Raw genomic sequence first — 17,283 nt, forward strand, 5'->3', positions numbered from 1 at the left:
TGTATATTATTCTGTATGTAATCGTTTCAAAAGTTGAAGCAAGATGGCTTTTTTAATTGGTCTCCTTCTGTTTTGCTTCTGTTTTATGCAGATAATTTTTTTCAGTAATTGTTAAGAACTGTATGGCATTACATTTTAACCTATGAATAAAGAGATTGACAAGGTATTTCTCTGTGATTTCCTAATACACTTATTGTAACACAGCCTGCTTTTCCCTCAGCTGAACTATTTGAAAGAACAACATTTGCCGGCTGAGTAGAGATGCTAAAAGAACCTGAAAACAAAAAATGCTAAATCAGTCATCTTAATAAACTATTGGACAAGGGCTTTTACTGTGAATACAGTAGTTGATGTAGCACTGTAAACTGACATGATACTCTGGAAACTAGTGCATGATTTATTCCTTACTTTAAAGAGCTTTAAAGTTAGGTGTAAATTCAGACTTTGTTACCTCTGATAAGCAAAGGGTAGAACCTAGTTACATTATACCAGCATCAAAGGACCAGATTAATTCATTTGAGGTAAATGCAAGTCTCAGAAGCTGTGTGCTTCAAGAGTACAGTTTTGAGTGTGTCAGTGTGGAAAAGCTATGCCAAACAAATGAAAAGGTGGAAAATCTTAAGTCAAAACACTTTAGCAATTTGATAAAATTCCTTAGGGATAACTTTTGTCTTTGGAGGATAATCCCAGATAAGTTTCTATTTTTAACCTGGGAGCTTTTGAAGGATTTTTAATCATCAGAAAATTTAACTAGTAGCATTAGTTGAGAAAAAGCTGTATTTAATTATCAGGCTTATCTTACATTTGTTAGAAGTTGCGCACATAAAATAGGGTTTAAGGTAGTCCTCTAAAATGCACGTATTGGAACCTGTGGGAGAGAGCTGGCAGAATTTAAGCAGGTTGCTCATTCATAACTGATCAGTTGGCAATATTAATATCTGTGTAATGGATCACCATTAAAGACACGGAGCAAGCATGTAGGAAATACTCCTGCTGTGGCAGAGCAGCTCAGATTTCCACCATCATATCACATCAGGCTTCTGAAGTAAGCGACTGCTCGGGGTAGTTGTCATGCATCCCCTCTGTGCCCAGTCCACAGAGTGCAGAAGGCTGTTGTTACAGCCTGTAGTGACACGTGCTTTTACTTATATAGACCCTGTTTTAAATGTGAAGTGATGGCCAAATGTCTGCTGCTGCCCAAGACCTGTTAAAAAGAATGTGAGCAAGATCTCATTATGGAAGTGCAATCTGTTCTGCTTCTGTTTAAAGCATCACAAAGGGGACTAATGCTACTTGGGCAGACTGCTGAAGATTATTCTGCTGGGGAATATATGTCTTGTTTCTGCCCTTTTGCCTGTCTCCTTGAACTTTTAATGAGTGTTTAGATTTTCCACTCATTTAAACCACTGCTTCTCAATCAGTTGCTTCCTAATAACTCCAATTAGCATGTGTCACCTCAGCTCTATGAGATTTTTCAGGCTTGAAAAAGCCCAGAATGTATGTCCTGTGTACTGCCACATGTTCGGTTCATAATTTCATCTTAACCATGAGTGAACACCCTGAAGTGCAGAAGTTCCTTTAACCTGCTTTAGTCTGATGGGCTAAAAACGAAGGCACTGTCTGTCCTGCCTAAAGAAGCAGGACTGGTCGAAAAAAATACCTAGATGTGGAGGTTTAAAAACATTAAAAATAGTTACTGTAAAGTGTAATTTCCAAGTCCTTGGATATTAGTGAAAGAACTGCTGAAGCAAAGGATGAAACTGTATGTACAGTTGCTGTTAAAGCCAAGGGAATTCACACTGCTTTCATACTTCAGCTTTGGGAGCAAGTTGCTACTTGCTGTCCTTATGGATAAAAATAAGTAAAAGAGTAGAGAGCAGGCGAGAGAGGTTTCAGATATTTATCTGCTAAAAAGCCAGAATGTCTGTGTCATGTCAGTCATAACCACAATTAATTTGTCTTTTTTTTTTTAAAGGAAAAGTTCATTGCAAAAGGCAGTCATGCTTAAAATTAAAGAAAATCCCATTTGTGTCTTACACAATCAGATATAGCCTAAGAACAAAATCATCCCTGTGGAAAGTGAAAATAGATTTCCAATATAATTTATTGCAGAAGACCACAGGTTTCTGAAACCAATATGCTTTGTGAGAAAAAGAATCAGTCAGCATCAGTATGGCACAAACAAAGGCCATGTCATTACCTCCATACTCTTCAATAGAGGTTCTCAAATCCAGTGAAGGGCAAGACAGAGATTATACAGTCTTGTTGCCTGTTTTTAGTCTTTTCTGATGTATCAAAATTTTATGGATGCCTTAGAGAGTATCATGCAGAGAAGAAAAAAAGAAAACAGAGAAAAAAAAGAGGTAAGAATGAAAAAGAAATAAAAACGAACAAAAAGAAGTTGAACAATCATAACTCTGTTCTCAGGGCGCCCCAAGTATATGTTAGCTGATGAATCCTCATGCTGGCATAAGGGGAACAGCGATCTTGTCACACTGGGGAGGAGTCAGTCATGTTTGTGATAGCAGTAGCAAAGGAGGATTTGTTTGCAAAAGGGGTTTAGATACTCTGAAAATGTTTAACTGTATTGACCACCGTGAAAGACTAACACGCACTGTTCAGCTGAGATGCAGTGTACTCAAAAAAAAGCTTCCTATTGCTACAACATCTTTGAGAACTTTGCAGAAATGTCGTTAACGCCAGTTTTGGCGGGCAGTACAAGGTGTGATTTACTATCTTGGCCACTGGGTGGCGCTCGTATTTCATGGGTGTTGGGACAATGGCATGCTCAGGAGGTTTTGAGAGGGGAGGATGCTCGTTTTTATTCCCTACTAGACAGCTCTTCGGGATGATCATGGTCTCGCTAAAACTCAGAACTTTACTTCTGTACCTTCAGCTGCTTTCATAGATAATTGATTTTTTATATCCAGGAAAGAAAGATGCAACAAATCTTTAACGCTGGTAAAAGCAACAACACACCCTCAGCATCCCAGTGCCAAGTAGTACACTTGTGGGTATTGAGAGCAAGCAGCAGCTTCTTGATTCAATGTTTTGAAATCAGTCATTTTATAATGTGCCTTTTTTTCAAAATCCTATTACTAGTTATTCTCATTTCTTAAATTAGGGAATTAATTAGTTGGCAAATTAATTAGTGGAATAAGATAACCTCAAACAGTAATAGTACTACTAAAACTAATATTAATATTGAAGACTTCAATGCTCCTCACTGCCATCACCAGTAAATGCTGGAAGTTGCAGTGAGGTAGGTGGGAGCGGAGGGGACGGCAGGGAGCACCAGAAGGGACAGCAGCTGGAGGGGTGACTCCAGCCTGCAACTTTGCTTCTGAGGAAAGCAACTGCTGTGATATCCGGTAAGTGTTTTAAAAGTAGGACGGCTACCAAAACATGCCTTGGGCAGCTGTTTAACTCGTTTGGTAAAGAAGATGTAAAGCATTTCTCACTAGCTCTGACAGATCCACCATGTCTTTCATCTGTACTGCATTTGTCATTACTTAGTACTAAGTGAGTGAAAAATATTAACTGAGACAGTCTTGTCTCAAATCAGCATCAATACATGTCGTTGTTGGTTTTTTTTTCCCAGCAAAGTACACAGAATGGCAATGAGAGCTCCCATGCTGTAGACTTTAAATTATGGTGTTAAGATAAAGAATTACCTCGGTGAGAAAAGAGATGTAGACATCCTCCCTTTTTATTCAGTTCCCTAACTTTTCCTGCTTTTGAGATATCCTCTGTAGGTCTCATGTTGAATCCAAAATCAACAGGTAGAAAAAGAAGAATGTGTTTTCCATCACTGGAAGTGCAAGGATAAGAGATACTCTTAAACTAAAAGAAGTAGAACCGATTAGTGAAAAGAGAAATGGTATGGAAAGAAAAAAGAAATTTGCTTCAAAGCAAGTCTAGTTGATTTTCAGATTTTTGATGTAAGCAAAAAGGAAATACATGCAAAAGAATAGTCAGGTTTGCAATCCAAAGAATAAGGAATTAAGAAAAAATGTTACAAGAGTGGTGAAAGGGCGTGGAACTGAAATGGAGCTCATTAAAAGAAGGTTGAAGGAAAAAGATACTGTGGAAATAAGACTCACTCAATGAATGACAAAGTGTAAATTGAATAGGTAGTAGGTGACCACAGAGAGTCAGGGGGGAAAAAAAAGTACTGCAGAAAGAAAACAGGTTTTGATGGCTATGTGAAGTATGGTGTAATCAAGCCTTTAGAAGAAATGGTCTACAGTTAGATACAGCTGTTAAAGAGAGGTATGAATCAAAGGTGGTTGAAGTTTTGTTAGCATAGGAGGAGAGGGAGGAGGAATGAATCAGGACAAGAGAATGCTGGGCTGGGAAGAAAGGCTTGGGCTGTGTCAGAATCAATTTCCCTTTAAGTACTCAAGTGCCTTTGACATACTGAAAAGCTTGTTATTTTTCATAAAGCATTTTGAGATGTTCTGGGGAAAGATGGTAAAAAAATCCAGCCTTCTGAAATTATTTTATTTTAGCTGTCTGATTTGAAGACAAAACCATCAGAGTAAAATAGCAGGTAAATTGTATCATGAATTTAAGGTTTAAGGAGAAAAATAATTGCTTAAAAGGACAGAAAACTCAATGTATGAGGAGGATGGATGAGGTGAAGAAAAATGAGAGTTTGTGACTAAAAGCTCTGAGTCGGAGACCACTGTGTTACTGTGATTTAACGTTTTACTAAATCTCCTGAGCATTTGCCTAGCATCAAGGATATGAATAGTCCCAGCCATTACTCACAGACTTGAAATTAGCCAAAAACTCAAAGCAGCTAAATGATATGCATTTTAGTGCCTGGTCCCTGGAATGGAAACCAGATACCCAGCCTCCCATATGCAATGCATCTGGACAGTGAGGTGTTCCAAAATTATAGATCTATAAATGGGCAAATTTGATGTGGGATTTAAATGTGACAGAACCTCTTGTTCTCAAAAAAGGAGAAACTGAGGCAATGCGGAGAAACTGCCAAATCAGACAGATGAGACATTAATGTCTGTAGCTCTTTAAGGAAACTGAGTGTTCAACTCTGTTCAAGTGTAAAATATTTTCAATTAAAAAGTGTTTAATAACATGGATGTTGTATTTAATGAAGATGTCATGAATATTCTGCTGTCCCCCAGGTAGCAAAAACATAAAAGACAAACTGCTTACCTGACATAAAAAATGGAGTGGCTTGCAAAAATGTTGTAAGCAGTATGTGTGTACATTACCTATACACATACATAAACATGTATGTAGCTACAATTCAACTGGCTTCATGAGAGAAGAGCAAAAGAGAGATGGAACAGTTGGCACTTAAGGATCTATCTTTACTCCTCAAGAAAGTTTATTTTCAAAAAAGTTTAAGATTATTTCATAAAGAGTCTTACAAGTGGCAAATGGCTAAAAGTAAGGTCACTAGATAAAGAAAGAGCTTTTGAATTAGAGAAATAAGAGGGTTCTTGAGACATGTTTTGAAATTTCATAAGATACTGTAAAATCTTCCCCAGACCGGAGCTCCTCTAGGGTCAGCTTAACAAGGCCTCCATATACCTTGTAGCTGTCCCAGCGCAAGGTCAGTCTCTCATGCATCGTAATTCACACGTTGTTATAAGCTTCCTTTTGATTTTGATTCTTCTCTGCTGCCCCAGGGTTTCTCAGATGGTTCCCATTTTCACCACGGGCTGCACAAGCAGCTGTGCTGGCACAATGGATGTGGTGGTGTGGAGGCAGGAAGGAAGGGCTGAGAGCAGAAATTGCTTAAACCTGCACTGCCACTGAAGAAAGAAACACGGAAATTTGCTTTCAGCCTTAGAAATGCTCAGTTCTCTCTGTGTTATGAACAGCTAAACAATAGCAAAAATATCCACAGTCTCCTAAGGGTTTTACATAATTTATTGTTGGCAGGTAGCTGAAAATTAGCCAACACATGGAGTACAGATACACGACTATACAAAAAGTGCTGGTGACACTAAATCATGAGTTTATCACAATCAGTAAAAAACAACGGAACAAACTGAATTGCAATTCTTAAACTTATTTCCACAGTTTTTTCCTTCTGTTTTCCAGGATAACTTTTTCTAGCCTTCCGTATCTGTCTTTTCCCCATTACACAATCACCAACCTTCAGGACTCAATTAACAGTTTGGTGAAGTACCTGGAATTTGCAAAAGCAGCCTAACAGCATTTATCACACACGTACAAATTACATTCTAACTATCTGCATTGGATTTCTTAATTGCCTTTGCAGTTTGAATGTAGAGAAGCTGAGTCTCTATTGCTATGCTGGACGGAAAATACTTATGCCATACCGCACAGGTCAGAAGGAGTCTGGTCCAGATCACACTCTGACTGTGTATGCGTGCTGCATCTCTCTGTATTGGCTGTGTAAAGGACCCAGGGATCTAATTCTCATTCTCTGAAACACCTGAAACCATTCTTAGGTGAAGCACCTGTTGTAGGATGGTGTGCTATCAAAAAGCAACTGAACAAATCTAGCAATTTGGTGAGGAGGAGAAGGAGGAAGGTGTTATTATCTTCCTACTCACACTCATGCCCACTTTGGCATTCATCAGACCTTCACAGATAAATCCAATTCATTAGCCCAGGAAAATGCTTCAATTTTTATTCCAGTTTATTTTCTGTTAGGTTGTGAATTAAACTGATTCATTACAGGATGAAATGAGTGCAAGCAGAGATGCAGGAGGGAGGAGGTGACTGTGCAATCAGGAAAAGAATAGACAGCTGGAGTGGGATGAGGGATGGACCTCTCTCTTTTGGTAGTAATGAAATTACTATATCTGCTCAATCATGTATATTAGCCCAGGATGGAGATGTATGACTGGATAATCTGAATTTTGGCATAGTAGGAACAATCCTCAGACCCAATATACCATTAAAAACCTATATTATGTATACATGAACTTTCACGATATGTATTACTAATTGAATTCATAAAGCACATTCTTACTAAAGCAGGTTACTAATCTTCTAGAACAAATTATGAGGGAAATATTACTGCCTTATCATGTCTTTAATGTGGATATAATAATTTACCACTCCTTTAGTTTTTAACTTTGCTTGCTTGCTGCTGCTGAACTGACTCAGTAGGTTTCCCTATCTTGATGTGTGCTTGAGTGTGCTGTTGACATCTCATCATCATCATCACAGTCATAATACTGAATGGCTAATTTTATTTTACAGAATATCATTACTTAGCTATGGGAACTCATTTCTTCAAAGACAATACAAATGTGCCTAAGTCATATCTGAGATTTGAATGCTAGCACATTTACAGACATATATGAAGTTTTGAGTGCTGCCCAGACAAAATACTTCACAAACTCAGCATGTGGTGTAACAGATTTTAAGACTGCGACTAGGAATGAAGAAAAATGCATAATGAAAATGTAACACTTTAGTGTCCTTGCTGGCTCTATGCATAATTATTTATACGCCCTACAACATGTAGAAGGTCTCACTTGAAGACACAGCATCATGAATGAAACAGAAGGGTCTGCAGCTATGTTAGACAGTGGAATTTCTCCAGCTGGAAGATTTGAAGAAAAATGGCAACAAGTATCACATTGCTCTCAGAGGTGTAGGCATACTCTGTCTCAGCAGCTTCAGGAGCAGATATTGGGCAGAAAGTTAACGCTTTTATCATTGTAGAGTGAATCAGCTCCTCAGTAATATGTTATCTGTGGAAAACAGGCAAATAGAAACTCACTGAGATCATGATATGGTTATCACTTTGGACAACAAGACATCCTATGCTAGTGAAGTTAAAAAGTACTTCGGTAAACTTAGGTAAATTCAGGTGACTGGACAATGTCAACTGATAAAAGGGGAGCTACAGAGTAAACTTGTGGAAAAGAGATGCAGATGAAAAAATGATAGTCAAACATTGATATCTCAATGATATAGACCTGAAAATAATTTGTTTTAATTTGATTAATAAAGAGAAAAAAAATTCCAATGTTTCTAACTTTTGTGAGCATCAGGAATGAAGTGTATTTTGTAAGCACTGCTTGCTTGGAACAAGAACACAGTAACAGAGAGGGCGAAAATTGTCTTTGTGCCCTGTCTTTGTACACCCTCACATGTACTACATGCATGATGCACAGTGCATGGTTCTGGGCCCTCTTTTATCAAAATGCAGCCTCACAGGTGACAAACAGATCCAGACAGCTATTTATTCATTCTGCTAGCATGTCCCAGGAGCTGGGCTAGGGTATAAACTCCACTGTAGAAAGCAGTATAAAGCCAGAAATACAACACACATGCACAAAGAGATCAGTCCCTTCTTTCCAACAGTCTACTCTGCTAATAAAGGATCGTAGCTTACAGTTCACAATCTGGCCTAGCAGGCAGTGGTACAGGTAAACAGATACAGTGGGAGATACCTACTGCTTCCTCAAGATAGTTTTTTACTGAGCAAGGAGAAATGAGTACATAATTCTTTAATGCAATTAGAACAAAAGTCAAGGAAACCTCATCAGGTCTTAGAGATTTTGAACGTTCTTACAATTGCATTTTATGACAGAAATAACTTGTGGGGTAGCATCACTTTGTACCCCCAGCCTGCATCTCCCGATTTCTAGAAGATTTATGACAATTGTTGAAAAAGCAAGAGAAATGTCACAGCAACAAAATGAGATACTAAATGGGACGCTCAGTTATATTCCTCTCTACTTTCCTTTTTTAACAGACAAAGTACAGGAGTAAACCCCTCCAAAATTGAGAAAATAGTCCTCTATTCAGTTCTTTATTACTTGCATGATGTTAAGAAGGTGTGCATGATAAACCAAACGAATTAAGCCCTCATTTTGTTAACTGCGAGTCTTAAGGGGAAAAATGTGGTATTTCATCCTCTGTATACACAACGATGAGGACAGTCTTGAAAGTGGGACAGAAGATTTAAGCTTTAAACTTCTGTTTACTTTAATGGGTGTCATGCAGCTTAACCCCATGAAAACATGTCCCTGTGCAACCATTAAGGATGAAGATTTTCATTTTTGAATCTTTCATGTACTATGCATCCTGGCTTGCATGTCACATATTTGAGCCAAACTCTGCAGTACGTGCCAGTATCTTTTTCATTTTCAGTGCTCTGGCCCCTAATTTAGGTTGACAGTCTAGTCTTGAACTAATATAGCTGCATCATCAACAGCATTAGAAAGAATTCATCTGTGCTGGTAAGTTCTTCCTTTCCATGTGGAGGAGTCAATTCTACTCATTGGTAGGTGCTATTAAGACTAAATTATTCTATTTGTAAAAAAAAAAAAAAAATCTTCTGCCAAGACTATATGTTATGTGGGAGGGAAGAAGAGTATGACTTGTAGGGGGCTGAGTATGTGATATTTCCCCGTCTTTAACTTTTCATCTTTATCTTTTTTTAAAAAAAAGACAAGAATAAAACCAGGTTTGGGAATTAATTCCAATGAGGTCAGATTTGTTACCAAAACTGAGATTGTCATCTTTGTTATGAGTAATACTTGGTAATGTTGTAAAAACCTCCAAACCAGCATGGGTGAGGATTCTTCTGGTGCAGCTAGAGCTGTCCAACTTCCATGAGATACACCTCCTTCCCAGCAAGTGCACTAGCCCTGGAAAGGGTCAGGCACCAGCCTGCAGGAGACAGGGCACTGTCAGCAGTTGGGAATGAAGGAGTAAGGGTTGTGAGAGCTGCTGGAAACAGCAGTGCAGTGCCAGGGAGGTTGCACAGCCTACACAGGACTTCCCTGTTTGCTGGGGTTATGACAACACTAACTCTCCGACAGTTTAAGCCTAGGAGAATACAGGAATAATCTACACCATTTTAGCCCCTTCCCAGAACTGTGAGATCTGTCATGCATATTTTGGTGGTGGTTTTTTTTTTTTTTACTTATTTTTTTACTTTAAATCTATACCTGCACAAATCTCCCATGACATAGGGTGTGTGATCTCCATTTTGCAGGGAAGACAAAGACTAGAAAGATCACAAATGAAGTTTGTGACAGATCTAGGTGCAAAGATCAGATCGGATTCATTGGAAAGGAGAGGAAGGTGCTGACACTTTCCCTATGAAGCCAAAGAACGAAATGTGTCCTTATTTTAAAACATATTTTGCTGGGATTAGGAGACACTGGGTACTGGTGCAATTTCACATGGCTAGTGCAGAGCTGTCTAGCACTATAGCCCTTGGACAATGTTTTTACTTTAGGTTTTCTTCTGTGCTTGTTTTATAGCTTTTTTTGAACTAACAGCAAGAGCAGGCAGTTACCTAGTTTAATTGAGGATTTTAACTATCCTTTTTCCCATTGCTTTTGCTTTTAGGGTGGAGAAAAATTAATTGGGGCTTTTTGCTTTAAAAGTAGAAAGTTCAAATGCATGTTGACATTTCCTGACAGTGTATAGTTATGTATAGCACCTGACTGTCCTTTGGGAGAATGAGATCGCGTGGCAGCAGATGCTGTACGGACAATATACATGTGGAGGATGTCCAAATGAATGTCCAAACAGCTGAGCACCGAGAATGTCATGACAGGCATACAATGCAAGCTTCAAGCCTATTTCACGTGTGCAACAAGTATCTGCAAACAACTGCTATACATATCTGACAGGAGAGAATTTCTTAAGGTTCAAGTACAGAATTATGCATCAGGGTATACCAATTCTAAACCTAACTTTGATGCAGATTTCTTCTGTCACATCATTTAATTCATCTTTCTTCATTATCTGTTATTTTCTCCATAAAGTATGAATAAGTTGCAACCCATATCTGAACATTCCCATAACAATAAAATTTTCACTGATACGTTGAAGACAGTCAAAATAGGATAGTGAGTATTCTTTTTCTAGTTAATAAAACTTTTCTATTTTTAGTATTAATTTTCTTCTGAAGAAGGTGTAAGGGACTGATGCTGCACTTGAGTGAAGGAAAGTTATATCAGATCCACAGTAATAAAGTCCTAGGGCTCTTACAGTCAATATTAGACTCAGGTAGCTCTGCAGGCAGTAGAGATTCCCTTGACTTTTCCTCTCCACAGAAAACACTCACCACTATCTAGCTGAGCCAAAACATAGACTTTTTGTAGCCTGGGATCTCAGGCAATGCTCGGGTTGCTTATATCTGAAGCCAGATATGCTGGGTGCCACTTGGAGAGAGAAATATATGCCCTTTCTTTTGACGAAGGAAACTGGCTTTGTACTTTTGTAATTAGGTGTATAATTCATTTCACTGTCCTTTTTAATTAGGCTGTGGCTGGTCAGGACAGAAATCCTCTTCATACGGGCAGGAGTCATTGATGTACTGTTCCAATTTTCTACCAATATTACTACACTGGGACTGGAATAGTACAACCATGAATCTGATCACTGTAATAACAATAATAATGTCCTGATCTGCAGAATAATAAAATTATGCCCCTTCATAGACAGAAGGCAAATTTTATGATTTCAGTCATAAGTTTGCTCATAAATTTAAAACAAGATAGTAACATACCAGCTCAGATAACAGATTTGCTAACAAAGTACATTTTCATTTCTTCTAATCGAGTCCTTCGTTATATACTGTTAAAGTCCTTCTGGTCCAAAGATTTGCTGATAAGAGCACTGATTCCAATCTGTGCAACACATCTGGTGAAACACTGTATAGCTCTTGGGAAATAGATTAATGGAGACAGAAATACAGATAGGTACAGAGACAGATAGATCAGTCAATCCCCATGAAAACCATTCCTCTCAATGACAAAAATGCCTCAGATTTGTCTGTGACACTGATCTGTTCTCTCCATTATGGTAGTATAGAGCACTATATTGTGGGCAGTGTCTACCCATTTCATTCTCTCAAGCGTACTCATAAGCGTGCATCCAGCCCATTCAATACAGTGTGGTGCATAATATTTCAGTTTTATGGAAACAGGCTTGAGGTAATCAAGTATAAAGTGGGTTAGACAGAATGATGCATAATGCTGCCCCATACAGAATGGGAACTTGAAAAAGCATCCGTCAGGGACATTAGCTGGAGCTCTTCTCATGTGGTTACCACCATAATTTGGCACTCTTACTCCAGGTTTGATTCAGTCAACATCAGATAGAGTAAGGGGAATACAGGCAAGGCTGCTTTCATTCAGAGGACTACAAGAAAAAAAGAAAGGTTTATGTGCAGATCTCAAGAAGCGTTTGGGATTTTGTGATCATTTTGCAAAGATGACAAGCTGAAGTTGGTAGTTGCTTGGAAATACTTTGTGGAAGAAAGATACTCAGATACTGAAATTTTCTTGAAAATATCCCATTTTTTCCAGCTATTTCTGGTAAAAAACTTTTGAAGAAACAAGGTGAGAACATCACATTTTGCAACCTTGTACTAAGGTCTGATTTTATTCATAATGGGAAGATATATTTCTCTTTTTTAGAAAAACTCTACCATGTGTAGACTGATGTAAGCAGTTTTGGTGGCTTTTGTATTCAGTGAATAAAATATACCCTTCTAGTTAATGTACATGCAGATGTTGAGATCTCGGTTGGAGTAGCTCTTGTTAGACAACCGCAGGCCATATCAGCCCTGATTTTCTTATTAGGACTATTGTATCATGGGGAACTGTGAGTATTCAGCTCCTCACAAAATCAAAGCCCTTGTTTTCTCCACAGTGTTGTGGCCAATAGTCATATTTAGACTCTGGCAGGTTAGACAGTCATAAAAATGAAGCTATTTTTGGCAACTGGGATGTTTTGATGCTCGTGGGAATGAGGTGTTTTGTTGAGTTTTCCTCAACCCACTACAGAAACTGCCGGTGATGGGTAGGTCAGCCAATCGGAGACACTTGCCAGAGCTGTGGACTTCATGAGGTTAAATTTCATTTGAAAGTAAGTTTTCCCTGTCCTCATAAAATGTATTTGTTCTTTAGAATTATTTCATTCTAACTGATAGGCTTGGACTTCAAATAAAAGTATCAGTGTATTAGTAATATCCTTGCAGATAACTTGTCAAATGACCACCCACACAAAGTAATGAGAGTCAGAAGTCATGGCTCAAATTCATTGCGAACCACAGAAGATAGTGCAGGTTGCCATTTCTGCTGCCTGTGCATTTTCATAGTTTCTTTGAATCAGACTTCTGAGCTTTGGAAAGACCCAACTCATGGACACAAAAAGACACAGTACAACATAGTCATGTAGCTGCTGAAAATGTACAGTACTGCCAGCCAAATAAGTTAAGCAGAGAAAAATTGCATGTAGTACTGTGGTGTGTCATTCTGTCTAGTAACAAGGGACTAGAGAAACTCCTGAAAATGCAGAAAAAGCCAGTTATCAATAGATCTTCAATTTCTTTTCTCTATATACAGAAAATTAGTTTAATTTTGACATGAAAGGAGACATATTCCTAAAGGTGAACGACATCCTCACCTTGAGAACTTTGCAGCTATTTATTTCAATTCACAAGCATAAAGCAGAAAGAGATATCATTCTCTCTGCTGCTACAAAGAAATGCATACTTACCAGCTAGTCACATTTTGCTATGAGCAAAACTCAGTTTTCCCAAATTGACTGTACAGTCTGTTTGCAACTTTTCTAGGGAAATAGCTTTTTGTTTTTGTGGAGGGAGATGAATGATTTGATATAAAAATGGCCTGTTCTGTTTTCATACTTGGAAAGTACGTTTTATCCTCAAGTACAAGAGCCAAATAATAAATAATTTGAAGCAAAACAATTCACTGCTTCATATTTTCATAAAACCACCCAATGAGAACCCTAGAGTATCTTTTTGAATTTCAGAAGTAGTGCTGTACTTTCTCCCAGTGACTCTCACATAGTCAACACCCAACAATCAGGATAAATGCATATGTAAGAGATTTCTTATTTTTTTGGATGGGGAAAAGCTATTGGAAATTAGCTGATACATAACATGAATGCTAAAAGATTTCATGATGACGTAGGATTCTGTTTGGCGAATGTGCTTTGCAGGGTAAACATTTTGTAGAAGTGGGATATAACATTGGAATGTGTCAGCAGCTGCTGCTCCACCTATTGCACAAGGAAAACATCAGCTCCACTTATTCAAAGTAGTCCCTGTATTCTAAGGGATGTGGGGATGGGGGTTTGGTGCCAGGTTAGCTAAGAGGCAGAACTGGTGGGCCTCACAAGAAGAGGGAGAATCAAGTAATACTTATCATAAAATTACACCAGACTCTGCCTGTATTTGAGTCTACATTGCTGTGGTTTAACACAATGCCTTTTCCTTGCAGCCAAGGAGAAAATGAAAAAATGGTTAAGGTTGCTGCACCCATGCATCTTAGTTTAGTAGAGCAAGACATCCTGATCAGTATCCGGCTCTGCCTATTCTTAAGAGACCATTCAAAATCCATTTAACAAAGGCTTTAAGAACATTTGAGCTGTCATCCTCAATTCTGAGAAAGGAGAACAGTTCCAGAAAACCTCTATTCCAGCACTACAGTGGAAAATGAGCTGCCTGTAAATGCCATCCAGAAAAGGAGAGGTCACAGTTGGCTAGACCAGATAGGCTGCTGACACCTGGGGGAAGACAGAGAGGGGAAGAATCGAACCAGAACTGTTTGAAAATGGGCTTGATACCAACTAACTTGCACTATATGTGACTCCCAAATCTGAACAGCCCTCATATGAACTGGGAAAAACTCTCATTTCAATTTGTTAGACTAGGAACTGCATAGCAGGAAGTCAAAAGAAAGCTTTAGTAAAACTTCAGATACTGCTTTTCCACAAGACACAGTGTCCTCAAAAGGGGAACCATACCGATCAACTCGGTCGGACCTATGACAGACTAGTGGCGTGCAGCTCATGTGCGCACAGGTGCTATGTGAAAAGTTTGGCCTTCCTCTGGCAGCTTTCCGTGCTATTCCTACTGTGCAAAAGCAAGCTTTGAGGGAAGTGGAACAAAGCTTTTGGCAATAAAGCCTACATTTAAATTGAAGCATAGTAAGAACCACATGGTAGCATATGGAACAATGGCTAATCAATCATTAATCACTCTTATTTTCTTGAGGAGAACATTGTTGTTAATATAATAGCAGCATATGGTTACTCTGATGGAAGACGTAGACTGGAAAGTAAGAAACCATTTGCATGGTGCCAGCCATAACAGTCTATTAGGGTTATTTGCTTAACTGTAAATTTGTTTCAGGTTTAATGGTAGACATCTTGTTTTTGCTGGTTTCTGCTGCTGCTGCCAGCAACTGCAAAAAAGTCAGCTTCGTGTTGTCTAAAAGGTCAGGGAGAAATACTACGCTAGTTATTCAGAGCTGGACACCTTTATGAGCAATTTCTGGAGCTACTCAAAACGTTCTGTAAACATCTCAAAAAATCAGTGAAAGTTTCAGCCTGAATGGAGGTATGTGATTATCCATAGTCATAACAAACGATCTGGGACTATATACGCAATATGGTTGGTGATAAGCATGTGTCTTCACCCTTTTTTAGAGCTGTTTCCCCAGTAAATCACACTTGAATCATGAAAATTGAAAATATCAAAAGTCGGGACATGCTGAAATGCTAGTGATCCTACTTTTAAAGCACGTTTGTGTGGGGGCAATTATACAGAAAGAATAAATTGATAAGTATCCTGAACCATCTTATCTTTACTTTCCTTGCCATTTGCACCCATTTATTAAAATGTTACCATTCAGACATGCAATGTACATAATTAAAATCAAATACCTCAATAAAAAGGAATCCCTATCCTAAGGAATTATTTTCTCCAAAATCTTTCCAATTTGTCTTACAAGATAATGGCCAGAATAAGCTGCATTAAAAGGAAATCACCAGTCATGCACAGAATCCACACATTTTGTTTAGATGCAGACCTCTTTATTTATAAAACGAATCTGTGTTTGCCTTTTTCACCTCTGCAAGCGCCTTACTGTAAATTTGTGCCTAACTGTCCCCAGTCTTCTTGGCAATTGCTTTTCCAACCTATCACTCACATTTAATATCCATTTTAAGAATTAGCATAGATTTCAAGCCTACAAGGAATCATCATAACTTGACCTGCTTGCAGAAGCTGTAGACTTTAAACTGGTAAATGATGTATCCAATCTACAACTTCTGAGCTAAAGAATTTTTTAGAAAATAGTCTAGCCTTTATTTAAAGACTGCAGATGATATAGATTTCATTGCCTCACTAGGAAAGCTATTTCAATGATTAGTTACTCTGTGTTAAAAAATGTATTTCTCAATATTTGTCTGAATTTGTCTTACGTTAGCCTCCAGCCATTGTATACTGTGAAGTTTCTGCCTGTTAGAGATGGTCATACTTTAAGAAATTTATTCCACACTTACCTACAGAATGTGATAAAATCATCTTTAATTTTTTCTTGAATAAACACCAGATGTGGACACCATCATCAAATAATGACTTCACAAATGCCATGCAGAGAAAGGAAGTAGGAAATCACAGTATCTATACTTGCACCTTCCAATCCTTATGTTCTGCCTGCATGTCAGAAATTCACCATGACATTCCCAAAAATCACATTTGCCAGAAGGCAATTTCAACTTATTATCCTTCAGCTGGTTATCTCAGTATGTTTTTCTTAGTCATAACTTTTTAAAAATCACCCTCCAGATTGTGTAACTTATTGTCTTTGTTTTTATCTGCATAGACTTTGCATAGATGTGTATCAATGTGGCTATCGACAAGAGCTAATCTTTCATTATTCCGTACTGCAGTGGCTTAACCTTGCCTGGCTGCCAGCTGCCCACCCAGCCACTCTCTTCCTCCTACTCCTCAGCAGGACAAAGGGACAATATAAAATGAAAAAGCTCATGAGTTGAGTGAGGGAGATCTGCCACCAATTACTGTCACAGGCAAAACAGACTCAACTTGAGGAAGATTAATTTAGTTTATTGCCAATTAAAAATAGAATGGGATAGGGAGAAACAAAACCAAAACTAAACACACCTTCCCACCACCACCCCTTCTTTCTAGGCTCAACTTCTCTCCTGAATCCTCTACCTCCTCCTCCCAAGCAGAGCAGGGGGATATGGAATGGGGTTGTGGGGTCAATTCGTAACACTTCAGGTCTGCTGCTCCTTCCTACTCATGCTCTTCCACTGCTTCTTCTGTCTGCACAGCTGTTTCTTTCACATTTTTCTCACTCTTCTCGCTAAGCTGTCATGTAGTGTCTTTTATTCTTTCTTAAATACACTTTCCCAGAGGTGCCACCACCTCGGCTGTGGGGCTCAGCCGTGCCCTGCGGGGGTCAGTCAGAGCCGGCTGGAACCGGCTGCGTGCCGCGCGGCGGGCACCCCCGC

This window comes from Cariama cristata, unplaced genomic scaffold (assembly GCF_000690535.1).
Source record: "Cariama cristata isolate BGI_N322 unplaced genomic scaffold, ASM69053v1 scaffold8748, whole genome shotgun sequence".
NCBI classification, from domain to species: domain Eukaryota; kingdom Metazoa; phylum Chordata; class Aves; order Cariamiformes; family Cariamidae; genus Cariama; species Cariama cristata.